The sequence below is a fragment of the Gopherus flavomarginatus genome, chromosome 7, assembly GCF_025201925.1.
Source record: "Gopherus flavomarginatus isolate rGopFla2 chromosome 7, rGopFla2.mat.asm, whole genome shotgun sequence".
In the NCBI taxonomy this organism is placed as follows: domain Eukaryota; kingdom Metazoa; phylum Chordata; order Testudines; family Testudinidae; genus Gopherus; species Gopherus flavomarginatus.
In genome coordinates this window covers 113,825,820-113,840,299 of record NC_066623.1, presented here as the reverse complement: position 1 = coordinate 113,840,299, position 14,480 = coordinate 113,825,820, and the positions used below count along the sequence as shown (strand labels likewise).

At 43.3% G+C, this 14,480-nt stretch overlaps 1 protein-coding gene across 4 annotated transcripts in view; it reads right to left on the bottom strand.

The window, feature by feature from the left end:
* Positions 1-14,480, bottom strand: part of EIF2B3 (eukaryotic translation initiation factor 2B subunit gamma) — a 133,880-nt gene that overhangs the window by 42,105 nt on the left and 77,295 nt on the right. The window lies entirely within an intron of this gene.

Genomic DNA, 14,480 nt, shown 5'->3' with positions numbered 1-14,480 from the left:
ACAATCTTTTGTTGTATTTACCCTCAAAACCTCATCCCGTCTGAGGCCAGCCAGGGCTGTTATCCCCATTGTACAGATGGAGACTGAGGCAGAGAGAGATGAAGTGACTTGCCCAAAGGGATACAGGCAGTAAGTGGCAGAGCAGGATTACAGCCAGGTCTCCAAAGTCCTAGGCTAGTGCCCTCCATTGGGCTACTCCTTTGCTTTTATACAACGACAAATAAAGCCTGCTTCTCCCCCCACTCCCAGAAAGGCCAATGTTGTGTCTATTGCACATGAGCTTGGGAGGCTACTACTTTACTGGAGAGTTAACTTTGGAAGATCATTTGAAGTTGCAATAAAAAGTGTTTGAAAATAACACACATGTAATCATTGATGTACTACGTGAGGAGAAGTAGTCCGTGGCCTATAACTTCCTTACATTAGGTCTGAAACCAGTTTTATTGTTATTGCTTCATTACTTTAACAATATGCATTTTGTTGCTGGCCTGTTAATTATTTAAAAACTGGGAAAACCATTCAGCAAACTAATCCAACTTGACCTATACAAAGGGGATTGTATAACTTCTGTAATGTACGAGGAAAGGTTAAAAGAAACAAATATGTATAGCTTGGTTAAATGATAGCAAGAGATATCCATAATCAGCAGAAAGGTGCAGCCAGCAGAGGAAGAAAGGGGGTACCCAGGGCAGAACTAGGAGTTAACTATGGATTCAATTAAAGGAGGAATTATTTAGGTTGAATATTAGGAAAACGCTTTCTGGACAGTGAGATCTATTAGACGTCAGAGCAGACTCAAGTGTTGGAAGTCCTGAAAAATATGCAGCACAGAACAATCCTGCACCAGTACACTCTGCGACGTGTGACACTGGAATGGGTTTGGGAGCCAAAAAGGACTTCTCCATCTGTAGCTTCCCTAGGCAAATTCAGATTAGCTCATCAGACCTACCACCAAGGCCAGAATGAAGCACTATCCTGGCATACTGACAACAGAGGTTGGAAGGCAACGTTTGTGTTAAATATCGTGCCCTGTAATTTTTTAGGTTTTGCATATGGAACCATCTGAACCATCCCAAATCTAACCCTTTGATCGTCTCACTTTTGTCGTGAGCGAGAGCCCATGTGCTCTATCCGGCAATCTGTCCTTAATCTCCAAAACAACATAATTATATATCATCTTGAGGTAGCCATATTTCAGGAACTAATGAAGCAAAACTCTTCGTTCTTTAATCACAAAGTCTCTCACCGCTAACCATTTACAGACTCTCTGTGTCATGGTCTCCAAGCCCTGCACTCTGACATACGTGTGGGTATGCAGATGGGCAGTTTACTAGCTTAAAATGTTTGCCTGCAGCTGTGCCATTCAGCAACGATTTCCTGCTTGGGTTTTCTGCTCTGTCCAAAACCGACAATCATGTTTTTCCCTCAGAGGCTGGCCAGAGCATTTATGTGATCCATTACCTATAAAATATCTGAGTATTTGGCACACAGTCTTAAGCAGTCTGAAGCAGAGAACGACACAACAGAGTAGGACGTGAAAGAGGTGGAAATGGGGAAAGACAAAGTTTTGCCCTACTTTGGATGTTTTATTCTTTCCTGGCCATACTTCTACAGTCTTCCCAGCAGTCTCTGAAGTGCTATCCATGTTCCTCACTTACAAGGTGGGCCAAATGCCAGTCACCTATTGAATATCTCACTCTCACACTGTTTAAACAGGATTTCATGGAACTGTTAAAGTGAATTTGCTTTTGGATGGTCTTAAAATATTAGCAGTGAGGCCTTTGGTAATCAAGATTTGGAAATTTCTCTTGACATGTTTTGCATATGTGGCTAGTCAAAGTGGCCATGTAAGAACAATTTTTGAGAGTCTGAAAAGTGGCAAACATCTGGCTGGGGTGAGAATGAAGGTGAGGAATGAGAAAGACACAAGGATTAGGTCTGAAAAATCTTAATCAGGAAAAACAAAAAATTAACAAGAATTTGGGCGGAGGCCACCTGGCCTGCACGTAGAGTCAGGAAAATTAAAGAAGAAAGGGTTTCTGGCCCAGCGCTATAAAAAATATTCTTATAATAATAAAATCCTAAAGAGCAGTTACAAGAGCCTATGGAAAGAGTCAGAGAAGAAAGGACACGCTTGTTAGATCTGGGAAAAGGAGTCTCACCTCTTTGATCACCATGGCGTCTGTATTAGTACCGCCCTGACTCAAGCACCAAGGAAGGCCGAAACACACAATGAAAATGACATAAGGAAACCTCTGCTGTTTCCAGAGTGAAGAAGTGAGGGGTAATGCAAAGTTAAGGGGAAAAGCCTGTCAAAAGCCATGGCGGGATGACTGTGTTCTGACACTCAACAGAAAAATATGGGGGCTAAGAAGCAGATGTACCTGCTTTTAAGAAACAATTGCTAAAACAAATGGACTTTCATAAATTGTAACTAAAGTAACAGGCCATTTTCATCTTCCATTCCCACGATTTTATTTTTAAATGTGCGTATCTGTCTGTTTTCACCTCAGCAGAAACAGGATTTCAATATAGCTGCCCAAGTGTTAGAAATGCTACTCCTCTACCAAGTGTGAAGAGAGTGAACAAAATAGTGGCGCTCCAGTCCCACTGAGAACAATGGGAGATGGTGGCTCTTTTGAAAGGGGTCAATTCGTAATGACTCAAACTTTCAGTTATGAAAAATAACGGCCAAAAATGACTATTAAACCCAAATACCTTCAAAAGTTACTCAACAGGCAGGCCAGAAGGAAGAGGGAAACAAGGGTGTATTGATGTGTGTTTGAAGGTGATGTAGAGAGGAGGGGGGGAAGCTGGGATGCATGGGCAGGGGAATTTGATGGCGTGTGGACAGGGGAACATAAGGAGGTGCAAGAGGCAAGTGGAATTTTGAGTGGTCTGTGTACAAAATCTTTAAAAAAAATGTCCAAACAAAAACTACATTAAAATGGAGTTAAAGTTGAGTAATATCAGTAACTTGGGTTAAACTACAATACCAGCATGTTGCAATCATCCCAAAACTAAGGCATTCTAAACCTAAGAAATGCACAATTAAAAGTTACATTTTAAAAAATCCAAACACATTAAGGTATGGAACAGAAGAGTTAGAGTATCCAAACAACCTTAACTCTGCCCTCTGATGACACCATGGTGCGGGGGGGAGAGAATCCAATGGGTCTTTAAGAATTGCTGTAATTTAATCAGGGTCCCACACACTAGAATGCCTTAATCACAATTGTTTGATTTTTGCATGGTGTCACTATAGGGCAGAGTTTAGGTTTTTGCTAGAAGAGAAACTTTCAGTTATGAAGAAGAATAAGGATAAAAATTACCATTAATTCCCCAAACAGTACTCAAATGTAGCCTTTGCACAAGATCGCCATGAGTTTTAACTGTACAGAAAGTTAGAGGTGTCTGTGACAGAGCAGAGTTAAGGTTGTTTGAGTGCCCTGATTTTGCTGTGCATTTCTAGACATTCTCTCTCTCTCTTACACACACACACACACATATTTACAGACACACAGAATACACACAGACACACAAACAGAAGAATCACTTCAAGCCACCAAATGCAGCCACATCTTGAATGGAACATGGCAGCACTGGAGCTTGTGAAAACATTACATAAAAGGAAGTGAAGAACAATGGATCCAGCTGAAGCAGAAGGTGGAGTTGAGGCAGAATATGATCAGCTAACCTGGAATTTAGTCTGTTTGCTATAAAATGTATGATGTGATTTTTATTACTCAAAACTGATTAGAACCTTGATTTCCTGTGTCACAATACTCCTTAACATCGTTAACAAACAAACAAAAAATCGCAAACCACATTGCCTATTTAAACACATCATTTGATGTATCCCCCGCCTGAAAATGCATGAAGTCTAGGTGCTAGGATGGTGCCACTGGTTTGACCCACAGCAGGAATGGAAGCACCCACAGCCTTTATTTCCCTGTGCTAGTTTTCACTTGCTGGATGTTTGTAACAGAAGTGTCAGTCCCATTTACTGGCTGTCATTCATTTTTATTTTCCATGTTTAACATTGAACACCATAAAACAGTACTAATGAGAATGTTCATGTTAATACACCACCCCTCCCCCTGCCTTTTTTCATTTATCTGTGAGGAAGCGTGAAATCTACTGTTATTGCCAGGACCCACCTGTAAAATCTGTCACCCTTCTCCACGGTTAGTTCCTGGGGGGCAGAGGGGTTGTCTCACTTAGAATCAGCTATTTCCATAGGTGCAGACAGTGTTTGATTCACAACCACAAAGCAGAACTTGTTTGTGTTTTCCTTATCTAGCATTGTACCTTTCTTTGTGAGCAGTATAAATGTTAGCTCTTGTACTGCTATGTAACACAGTGGGTCAGATTCTGATCTCCGTTATCAGAACGATTCCATTGACTTCGCTGCAGATAGTCCAGAGTCACATCAAAAGTAGAACATGGTGCAATATTTCAAATCAGAACTTCTGGTTACAGTTCAAAGTGCCTACACATACACAACTAAACAAATCCTATGGAATATTACAGCATCGGCCAAAATGAGCTTTGCATGTTCATATAGGATAATAAAGATCTAAGAAAAAGGGAAAGAGGAAGAAAATAGAGGGGTGGACGAAGAAAGAGGAAACTTAATGATGAAGCTTGTAGGTAACATAGTTCACGGTTCTCACTGTTTAAGGGATAAAGCCAAACAACGTTTAAAAATGCCATGTAAGCCAGGAGCTCTCTTGTTGAATCTCAATGTTATTTTCTCCTGATCCTTTGATGGAGATTAAAAATTTCCATGTGAATACAAAGAAAGAAACAACAGTTACCATGATTTCCCCTCAAGCTTTGAATTCTCTGAACTAGAGAGCAGCCACCATTCCCATCCCCTCCTCCCCCCACCACTCTCCCTTAAAGAAAAAAGTCAACTCACTTTGAAGAAAAAGACAAAACAAGGCCAGGGCAAGGAGGATTAGGGAAATGATATTTATATCATGGACCAAATTAAAATGTCAATGCAAGAGGCAGGCAAACAGCCCTTGCCATATAGACACGCCAGGCATGTTTCCTCAAGGAAATAGGAAAGAGATTTGAAAAGAGTTAATGCAGTCCTGAGTTAATACCACCTGCCGCAGACTCAACATCACTTAAAAGACAGTGTTTGGGTTCATTTCCCACAATGTGGTTTTAACGAGCACAATGGAAGAAGCAATTACAAGTCTTTTTCCCATCTCCTTATTGATTCAGGGCAAAAAACGCTGGAATTTCTGAGACATGCTAAGAATTTGGAGCTAGCAGATGTGGGTTATATGCAGAAGGGGAAAAAAAGAAGCAAAAATTAAACAGCATGATCGGGGGCGGGGGGGGGGGTTCTGCTGCATTCTGCTTTAAGACATTTTGCCCCACATCTCTCAACAACCTCTCTCCCTATTCATTTTCCTCTAACCCAGTGGTTCCCAAACTTTAACAACCTGTGAACCCCTTTCACTAAAATGTCAAGTCTCGCAAACCCCCTCCTAAAAATGAATATTTCCAGGGATTCTCTCCTTTACTTGAGTATAAATGATAAAAGCAGTGAAATATAAAATTTGTTTTTGTGGCATGCTTATTACACACTATTTATTATTAATTATTATCTATCATTACAGTATTTTTATTACATTATGAAAACGGCAACACTCTTCCAAGATCTCACTTTCGTAGCTTGTATCACTTTGAATAAGCCTGTTATAAGCTAACCTATGTTTCGTCAAGGAGTATCAGATGGGAAACAGCATGAAGGTATTTAAGAAGCCAACTCAAAGAGTTCCTCCTGCACAAGCATTCAGGTCTTGAGCAGTCCAGGCAAACAACGCACGTTAGAACAAAGCTTAAACTTGTTCTTCATAATCATTTAAAAAACAAGACTAGCTGCCTATTTCATTGTAAAAACAGCAAAAAATACCCACCTCTCTTTCCATTTCTTATAAGGAATCTTGAAGTTTAAATCTCCTCAGCGTGATAGACGTGCTTGCTTTGATCTGCTTAGCTCTTGGAAGTCCAGAGGCTTTGGGCTGCTGGCCCCAGGCTGCCCAGGGTTCCTAGGGACAGCTCTGTCAGCCATTAGAGAATTTCTTCCCAGGAAACCCCTGTAACATTTCGCAAACCCTAGTTTGGGAACCACTGTTCTAAACCAAGACTAATTTTAACCAATAAAAGAACAACTCCAAAGAAACTAGGTGGGTCATTAAACTGTTAGGCAGTTCCTTGTACCTAACCTAATAACCAACAGCATTAACCAGGGCACTGAACAAACATTAGTGCTTCTTTCATTTTTGTCCCTGTTTTGCTACAAAAATGTTTGATGAGAAGAGAGTAAATCTATATTTTTCAAATCTCACGTTAATTAGGAAATTTGTCAGTGTCTCTTGTATTATTGGAACTAAAAATCCACAAACGAGTCATGGAAACTTTGAGAAACATTCTGTTGAAAGACAATGTCTCCTGCCTGCTGCCATCCTTGTTGTCCCAGATTTTCAATAACTAGGACCTCCAGTTCTGACAAGTTGACCACCTGCATGTGACTCTTTCTACAGCCATCATTCAGCATTCCTGCCTAGCCTCAGGCTTTTGACCTTAGACCGAAGTTTCTGAGTGAATTTCTCAAACCCCCAGGATTGCCTCTAAAAATCTCAGGACTCTTGGTGGTGATGACTGGCCAGAGGGAGCACACATGCTATGATCACAGACAGCACAACCTGAAAGTAGGGTGGACTAAATTATGGAAGGGACAGCGCGAAGGCAGGACACAGCAAAACTGTTCTTGAGTTCCTCAATGTTTGGGTTCACTTAGGCCAGTAGTCACATTCCCAGGGACCTACTTCAGCCAAATAACATTAAGAGAACTAGGTAGCTTTCTAAAAAACAAACTATGGAAATGAAGGTTCCTCTTAACTAAAAGCCCAAACCATTTGAAAGTATGCACGCATGCACGCGCACACACACACACACACACAGGATCACCCAAACACCCCTAACTCTGCCCACCTAGAGCCACCCAGAAAACAACACCACCACCAGACAGCTCCAGGTTAACCAAATACTTTTCCTGGGAATGCCAACAGCTTTTCAGAATTGCTCTTTAACGGAAGTCTCTGCTGCCCTTGAAGGCCACCCAGGGAGTTTGGCAGTCCTCACCAACTGCTCAGTAATGGATCACAATCTTTCCCAGACAGCATCCTCTTCTTCTGCCAGATCAGCCTCACCTGCGGTTCCCTGCCAGCACCTCCCCCGCATCATGTGTATCTGAGCCACACACTGTCTGCAAACTGCCTGAGGGGCCAGGCTCAATTTGCAAAGTGTACATCAAACAGAGGCTTTCTGATATCACACCTAGACAACGTGTGTATATAACGCAGCAGACAAACTGGTGTCTGTACATCAAAAAATGGTGTATTATGTAAACTTAAGATACATATGTATCCATTTAGATAAATGTATATAAAATACACCTTGAAAGATGTATCTATAGAACGTATACACTTCAAAATATAGACATATCTATAGTAAGTGGACCGCTGTATATACATTTATTTTTCATTTTATATTCTCTCATTACATGTCTGTGTTTCGTATTTTTGCAAGAGCACCAAAAATATCTCCATAATCTCCACAAGCTAAGAAAGTACCTACTGCTTGTGAAGGAGCGGCGGGCTTCGCCGGCAGTAGGTCATTTCCCACTGCACCTGTCAGCTGTAGTGCACTTCCCCATTGTTTCAGCTAACCCTGCCACAGAGCACTACAGAAACGGGTTTAGAGTTATGAGGAAACCAAACACTTTTAGAAAAATCTTCAGAGAGAAACTGGGGAATTGTTACAGTTTTCCTTAATTTTCCAGAAAAAATCAAGCTTTGGCTGAGAGGAAATCGAGTGGTGGATCAGACTGTTTGTGATGGATCTGGGGTGGAGAGAAAAGACCTGAAGCCAGCCTCCAAGTTAATCCTGGAGGGAGGGACTAGTGCTCCCCATAATTATTTTCCTAGTATAAACATGGGGAAATTATGTCAGTTTTTAATTCTAATGGGAGAAAAAAACCTGGGAGAGGAAAGTATTCGGCTATTCAATTCACAGCTGTAAATGGGTATCGTATGCTGTCACGTCATACACAGGGGATTGTGTCATCAAGTGAGGAACGCATGGCAGGAGTAAATGAACCTTTTCCACACAGTGCCACTTGTGTATAAGGCACGATTTTTGTGTGGCAAAGAACAAGGTATTACACAATGATATGAGGCGGTTTGTATAATATTGTCCAGGAGACAAGATTAAAAAGTCTAGAGGAGACAGGCCCAATAGAGTCACACAACTGGCTCAAAAAACATACTAAGGGTTACAGGGAGATAAAGTTCAATTGGACCAGGGGCTAATCACTGAGGCTATCGGTGGCTGAATAATGCAAAAAGAATCCCATCAAAACTGCTTTAATTGTTAAGTGAATCAGCACTGGCCATTTTCATGTCCTTTTGGAATTCACTTTCCGCAGGTAGAGTCAATAGGCCCAATCCTCAGCCAGAGTGCCTCCACTGGAGTTCATGGCTAAGGATCAGGCCTACTGAATCGTACTAGCACAAATGCTCATGCCCGGCAAATTTCAACACCATACACACACGTATTTACAGAAACCAAATAGGAACATTTTCACTTCCAAGTATTTGTCACAGAGGTGCCTGCATGCTCACCCAGTTAGGGATCAGAAACAATACTATATGACTTTGGAGCAGTCGTAACCAACCAGCATGCTTCAAATTTCAAATATGGCATATTGAGTTCTCACACCAAAGGATCTATGTATGATCAAACCACAAAATTAAACTGACCCAATGAAATAAGCAAACGCACAGAAGCTGAGCTCTGCTTGTGGATACTCCACACACAGAAAGAGAAGTTGCATTCATCAGAGAAACGATTTGTTGAGAATTATTTGCTCAGGTCAAGTTTAAACAGTTGAGGTTTTTTCCATTTAAGTTTCAATAAAGGAATTTTGCATGAACAAGCTGAATCAATACCAGAAAAAGACGATGATCTGGCAAGTTCTGAGTCTTGTCACGCCTGGTACGGGGCAACATCTGATGTGAAAGGAAAATGGAGAAGATAAACACACATTTCATGTTCTAATTGCTTAAATGCACATGGCTGGGTGAGGTTGGGATTTTTTTTGCTTGTTTGGAGAGCTACAATCTATTTTCTCTGTCTACATACAGTACACTTCCTGCAGGACCTGTTTGTTTATTTACCCATTTGGATCACAAGGAAAGTATTCATTATAAACCCCTCTTTAAAGCGAAGAAGAAAACATTCCAACCATACGGTTGACACATGTTAACTTGCAGGTATGCACAGAGCAGGTTCTGTTTTTAAGGCCGTACAAAGACCACCAAGCCGGGAGTTTAGCTCTGCCAGACCTCCCCCAGCCAGCAGCTCTTGCCAGAAAACACAGGTGACAGTCTGAATGATAAAAAGGCATTTACAGGGGAAAAAGGAAAAAACGCACTGGGTTAGTCAGCATCTCAACATAAATTTGCAAGAGGCATCTGTGTACAATCTACCACACAGCCATCCAAGCGGGAGCGTTCATACAAATCCACCCTCACCCCCAGTTTTAAAAGACCCATGTCGTCTCTCTGCTGTCCCGCTTTTTTCCACAGGGGAGGAGAAAAAGCCTGGTTTATTCCTATTTATTTCAGCAGTGCAAAAGGCAACTGTTAGCTTCATTAAAAGTGAGCTAGCGGATCGAGCTGGACTTTCACTACACAGTTTGTTGCAAAGGAAAGTAACTACGCAAGGGAAAATGCAATATGGTATCTACTTTCTGAAAACTCAGGCCCTAAGTTGCCATGTATGTTTATTATAGGCAAGTGGTACTACCCAAAGTTAAGGTTGACCAACACTTTCCAGTAGAAGGCCTTGTTTTTACTTGCTTATAAACTTTGTCAAACGTTAACCATTTCAGCTGAAACTAACTACCATAACAGGTGTTTGCCTCAGGCTGATATTTTTTTTGGAAAGTTTCAGCAAAAATAGTTCAATTGTTTCCAAGAATGAGAGTAGGGACAAATATGTTGTTTTGTCCATGTTAAAAAACAAAACAAAACAAAAAACAAAACAAAAACAAATCCCCGCCCCCCGCCGTCCCTTACAAAACCAAAAACATGTAGTTGAGAAGCTTTAGCACACCTCCATGCTTTGGTGCAGAGACTTGACATTTGGCACAAGTTCACCTTTGTGTCAGGGACGTGTCGTTTGCTGTCCCCATGAAAAATGTCCAAATCTGGCCAAGTTATAAGGATGCAAAAAAAATCACAGTTCACACATGCTCAGAAGAGACTTTGTTTTTCAGCTAAATTCTTCTAAAAGTCAATCTGCACTGGGCATGCGCTACCCGCTCACAATGCCTATACGATGAATGGCCTGTGCAAGGGCCATTGCCTAGTCCAGTACTGAGAGGAGCAGTGAAGGAGGCTTAAAAGCGTATCTCGGTGCCGCGAAAGGTTCTGGCGCCAGCATGGAAGTTGGCACAATTGGGCCAGACTCTCTCAGCCTCAATTTCTCTTGTGGTGTAATGCTGAGGGCTTCTTCCTTGACCTAGAGTTCTCCCTGTGGGGTGGATGCGTTGCCCACTTAAAGCTGTTTATGCCTGGTGCGGATGTACCTTCCCCTGAAAGGTGACAGAGCTGAGTCTCTCTGCCCTGGAGTGGGGCCGAGGTTAATGCAGCCAGTGTCAGGGATGTTGTCAGAGGTTCTGGCACCTTTGTTTCCCTGCTGGAAGTGAGCGTGGTGCCCAGCAGCCAAAGGGCTCGCTGAGATGATAGAGAGGGTTACTCACCTGGTGCAGTACCTGACATTCTTTGAGATGTGTCCCCCGGTGGGTGCTTCACTTCAGGTGACGGTGCATCCTGGCGCCATTGATTGGAGGTTTTTCCATAGCAGTGCTCGGCCAGGCCAGCTGTGTCTTGTGGTGCCTGTCTGTCCCACTGAGTGCACATGCGCTACCCCCCACCCCCGGTTCCTTCTCTACCGTAGAGTCCTAGTATCAAACTCCAAAGTAGAGGGGAGGAGGATGGATAGTGGAGCAGCCACAGGGACAACCATCTCCAAGAACCTCAGTTACTGCACAAGGTGAGTAAGCTTCTTCTTCTTCTTCGAGTGCTGTCCCTGTGGGTGCTCCACTTCAGGTGAATGTAAAGCAGAACCCATGAAGGATGGGGAGACTTTGGAGATATATGGCTAACGAAAGTAGAGAGGACCGGAAGGCCAAGTATGCCATTGTCCCTGGAGTGTTGTGTAATGGCGTAGTGATCGGTAAAGGTATGCTCTGATGCCCAAGTGGTGGCTTTGCAAATTTCTGAAATGGGCACATTGTGAAGAAAAGCCACAGAAGTTGCCATCACATGTATGAAATGGGATCTGATGACCATAGGGGGTTCTAGTTCCCTTGTTTCGTAGCACAGACAAACCCAGTTTGATATCAATTTTGAAAGTCGTTGTTTGGATATTGCTGACCCTTTGGATCATTCCGTTGTCGAGACAAAGAGTCTCGGTGATTTTCAGAAAGATCTCGTCCTGTCCAGGTAGAAGGCTACTGCCCCGTCTGACATCTAGGCTGTGTAGTGCTGCATCCTGTGAGCACGTGCGCTCTTTGGGATAGAATGTGGGAAGGTGAATGGGTTGGTTGATATGGAAGGTTGATGACACTTTGGGGAGAAATTTTGGATGGGGTCATAATATGACCTTGTCCTTGAAAAAGATGGGGTAGGGTGGATTGGCCATTAGTGCGCCAATCTCACTAACTCATCTAGTGGAAGTAATGGCTACTAGGAAAACGACCTTCGTGGACAGGTGAAATAAGGGGCAGGTAGCCACTGGTTCGAAAGGAGATCCCATGTGGGAGTGGGGGAATGTATCTCCAGATAGAGGTTTTGTAGACCAAGCATGAAGTGCTTTGTAATAGGGTGTGTGAAAACTGAAAAGCCCTTGATTGTGTCATGGAAAGTATTAATCGCCGTGAGATGAACTTTGATAGAGTTTAGTGATAGTCCTGAATTCTTCAATTCGACCAAATAGTCTAGTACTGGTGATAATGGTGCGGTACACGTAGTGATCTGTTTGTTTGAACACCACGTGGAGAAACACTTCCATTTCTGCAGGTAAGCAGTGCGTTTAGATTGGCATCTGCTGTTTAGTAAAATATTTTTCACTTGTTCTGAACAGTGGAACCATGGAGGAACCACGGAGGAACCACGCTTTCAGGTGGAGCTTCTCTAGTTGTGGACGTAGGACTTGTCCGTTGTCCTGCAATAGAATGGGAGAGTCTGTGGCAGACAGAACAACAGACGTAACAAGTAAGTGTACCATGTTTGTCTGGGCCACGCTGGAACAATCAGAATGATTGTGGCGTTATCTTCCTTTATTTTGCATAGGACTCTGTGGATTCGTGGTAGGAATGCGTACATAAGTGAGTTGTCCCATCGAATTAGAAAGGCATCCCCCTAGGGATCGGGGGCAGAGTCCCGCTCTGGAACAGAACCGGGTACATTTGCGGTTCCAGGGCACGGCAAATAAATCAATGGAAGGGAACCCCCATCATCTGAATAGTTGGTGGAGGGTTGTGGGGGTCATTTCCCATTTGTGTTCCCGTGAGAAGTGTCTGCTGAGGGTGTCGGCGGTGGTGTTTTGGCATCCAGGAAGCTAAGAGGTTGAGATGTCTATATTGTAGCGGCTGCACCAGTCCCATAGCATTATGGCTTCGGTGCACAGGGAATGGGATCGAGCCCCCCCCTTGTTTGTTGATGTAGAACATGCCTGCTACGTTGTCTGTCATGACTCAGATGGATTTGTTCCTTATTAGGGGGAGGAAGTGATTAGGGGATCCTTGTCTGATCCTGGGAGAAGTGATTTCTCCATTAGGATCATCTTCAGGCGGAGGTCCCAGTCTTGGTGGGCTCATGCCCTCAAGTTGCTGCAATGAACACACTTAGAAGGAATGTGCATCTCTCCGAGGCACCTCACACACTGAGTGTGTCCATCAGATCTAGGCATTGCCTCGCAGCAGGAGTTGCATCTCTTCAAACCTGGGGAACCTGGCATAGTCATTAACGTTAATGTTCATGCCCTGAGGGGGGACTATGAACTAAGGAGAACTAACAAATTTAAGTACTGGAGAAATTTTTTTAAAAACGAACTACGAATCTACAATAAAAGAAAATTTATTTAACTATTAATTTCTATTTTTTTAATACTCTAGGGAGAAAGGGCTGTCACACTGCAGAGAGCTCCGTCTTCAGCCAAGCATGGTTGAGAAGGAACCGGGGGGGAGGGGGAGGAGGTGGCTGCGCACGTGCGCTCAACGGGACAGACAGGCGCCATGAGACAGCTGGAGAGTGCATGCATGGCCCGGACAAACATTGCTATGGAAAAGCCTAAGATCAACAGTGCTGGGATGCACCACCACCTGAAGTGGATCCCCTACAAGGACAGCGCTTGAAGAATCCTGGAGGACAGCCAAGATCCTGGAGCTGAAGTTACCCTCATGGGTTGCTCCAAGAGGGGTAACTTGAGGCTCATATCTCAGGACTTTCGCATGCAAGACAAAAAGGAGCAGCAGGGGACATGCTGGGGACATGTGCTTCCCCGAGACAGAACAGGCAGCTGCTGTCTTCTTCTAGGGTGGATTCAGGGTTTAAACCCCGAAGATTTGGAGTCTGCCATAGCTAGCGGTTGTCTCATCGCACTGTACAGGGAGGTCTTCCCTCTGTCTGTTCTAACTGCTCTCTCTCTCTCTTTTTTTGGGGGGTGCGGGTGGGGGCCGGAAGAAGGCACACAAATTATGTTGGAATTGGAAAAGGTTCAGAAAAGGGCAACAAAAATGATTAGGAGTATGGAACGGCTGCCATACGAGAAGACATAAATAAGACTGGGACTTTTCAGCTTGGAACAGAGATGGCTAAGGGGAGATAAGATTGAGGTCTATAAAATCATGACTGGTGTAGAGAAAGTAGATAAGGATGTGTTGCTTACTACTTCTCATAACTCAAGAACTAGGGGTCACCAATTGAAATTAATAGGCAGCAGGTTTAAAACAAAAGGAAGTATTTCTTTACACAACACACAGTCAACCTGTGGAACTCCTTGCCAGAGGATGTTGTGAAGGCCAAGTTCATAACAGAGTTCAAAAAAGAACTAGATACATTCATGGAGGATAGGCCCATCAATCACTATTAGCCGGGATGGGCAAGGATGGTGTCCCTAGCCTCTGTCTGCCAGAAGCTAGGAATGGGAAAGAGGGGATGGATCACTTGCTGATTCCCTGTTCTGTTCATTCCCTCTGGGGCACCTGGCATCGGTAGACAGCATACTGGGCTAGATGGACCTCTGGTCTGACCCAGTAGGGCCGTTCTTATGTTCTTAGAGAAAATTAAAATAAAGAAAGGAATAAAAAGGAATCAGGGATGAAC